The 2500-nt window shown below is 34.8% G+C and overlaps 1 protein-coding gene across 1 annotated transcript in view; it reads right to left on the minus strand.

Annotated features, from left to right (window-relative positions):
- Window positions 1-2500, minus strand: part of LOC144513651 (NACHT, LRR and PYD domains-containing protein 3-like) — a 28499-nt gene that overhangs the window by 25004 nt on the left and 995 nt on the right.

The raw sequence follows: 2500 nt of genomic DNA on the forward strand, positions 1-2500 counted from the left end.
AAGTAACTAGTAACTAAAGCTGGAACAGATGAATGTAGCGGAGTAACTAAAGTAACTAGTAACTAAAGCTGAACAGATGAATGTAGCGGAGTAACTAAAGTAACTAGTAACCAAAGCTGGAACAGATGAATGTAGTGGAGTAACTAAAGTAACTAGTAACTAAAGCTGTAACAGATGAATGTAGTGGAGTAACTAAAGTAACTAGTAACTAAAGCTGGAACAGATGAATGTAGCGGAGCAACTAAAGTAACTAGTAACTAAAGCTGGAACAGATGAATGTAGTGGAGTAACTAAAGTAACTAGTAACCAAAGTAACTAGTAACTAAAGCTGGAACAGATGAATGTAGCGGAGTAACTAAAGTAACTAGTAACTAAAGCTGGAACAGATGAATGTAGTGAGTAACTAAAGTAACTAGTAACTAAAGTAACTAGTAACTAAAGCTGGAACAGATGAATGTAGCGGAGTAACTAAAGTAACTAGTAACTAAAGCTGGAACAGATGAATGTAGTGGAGTAACTAAAGTAACTAGTAACTAAAGCTGGAACAGATGAATGTAGCGGAGTAACTAAAGTAACTAGTAACTAAAGCTGGAACAGATGAATGTAGTGGAGTAACTAAAGTAACTAGTAACTAAAGCTGGAACAGATGAATGTAGCGGAGTAACTAAAGTAACTAGTAACCAAAGTAACTAGTAACTAAAGCTGGAACAGATGAATGTAGCGGAGTAACTAAAGTAACTAGTAACTAAAGCTGGAACAGATGAATGTAGTGGAGTAACTAAAGTAACTAGTAACTAAAGCTGGAACAGATGAATGTAGTGGAGTAACTAAAGTAACTAGTAACTAAAGCTGGAACAGATGAATGTAGCGGAGTAACTAAAGTAACTAGTAACTAAAGCTGGAACAGATGAATGTAGTGGAGTAACTAGTAACTAAAGTAACTAGTAACTAAAGCTGGAACAGATGAATGTAGCGGAGTAACTAAAGTAACTAGTAACTAAAGCTGGAACAGATGAATGTAGCGGAGTAACTAAAGTAACTAGTAACTAAAGCTGGAACAGATGAATGTAGCGGAGTAACTAAAGTAACTAGTAACTAAAGTAACTAGTAACTAAAGCTGGAACAGATGAATGTAGCGGAGTAACTAAAGTAACTAGTAACTAAAGTAACTAGTAACTAAAGCTGGAACAGATGAATGTAGCGGAGTAACTAAAGTAACTAGTAACTAAAGTAACTAGTAACTAAAGCTGGAACAGATGAATGTAGCGGAGTAACTAAAGTAACTAGTAACTAAAGTAACTAGTAACTAAAGCTGGAACAGATGAATGTAGCGGAGTAACTAAAGTAACTAGTAACTAAAGCTGGAACAGATGAATGTAGCGGAGTAACTAAAGTAACTAGTAACTAAAGCTGGAACAGATGAATGTAGCGGAGTAACTAAAGTAACTAGTAACTAAAGCTGGAACAGATGAATGTAGTGGAGTAACTAAACTAACTAGTAACTAAAGCTGGAACAGATGAATGTAGAGGAGTAACTAAAGTAACTAGTAACTAAAGCTGAACAGATGAATGTAGAGTAACTAAAGTAACTAGTAACTAAAGCTGGAACAGATGAATGTAGCGGAGTAACTAGTAACAAAAGTAACTAGTAACTAAAGCTGGAACAGATGAATGTAGTGGAGTAACTAAAGTAACTAGTAACTAAAGCTGTAACAGATGAATGTAGTGGAGTAACTAAAGTAACTAGTAACTAAAGTAACTAAAGCTGTAGCAGATGAATGAAGTGGAGTAACTAAAGTAACTAGTAACTAAAGCTGGAACAGATGAATGTAGCCGAGTAACTAGTAACAAAAGTAACTAGTAACTAAAGCTGGAACAGATGAATGTAGCGGAGTAACTAAAGTAACTAGTAACTAAAGTAACTAGTAACTAAAGCTGGAACAGATGAATGTAGAGGAGTAACTAAAGTAACTAGTAACTAAAGCTGGAACAGATGAATGTAGCGGAGTAACTAGTAACAAAAGTAACTAGTAACTAAAGCTGGAACAGATGAATGTAGTGGAGTAACTAAAGTAACTAGTAACTAAAGCTGTAACAGATGAATGTAGTGGAGTAACTAAAGTAACTAGTAACTAAAGTAACTAGTAACTAAAGTAACTAAAGCTGTAGCAGATGAATGAAGTGGAGTAACTAAAGTAACTAGTAACTAAAGCTGGAACAGATGAATGTAGCCGAGTAACTAGTAACAAAAGTAACTAGTAACTAAAGCTGGAACAGATGAATGTAGCGGAGTAACTAAAGTAACTAGTAACTAAAGTAACTAGTAACTAAAGCTGGAACAGATGAATGTAGCTGAGTAACTAAAGTAACTAGTAACTAAAGCTGGAACAGATGAATGTAGCCGAGTAACTAGTAACAAAAGTAACTAGTAACTAAAGCTGTAACAGATGAATGTAGCGGAGTAACTAAAGTAACTAGTAACTAAAGCTGGAACAGATGA

Source organism: Sander vitreus, unplaced genomic scaffold (genome assembly GCF_031162955.1).
Source record: "Sander vitreus isolate 19-12246 unplaced genomic scaffold, sanVit1 ctg309_0, whole genome shotgun sequence".
NCBI lineage: Eukaryota > Metazoa > Chordata > Actinopteri > Perciformes > Percidae > Sander > Sander vitreus.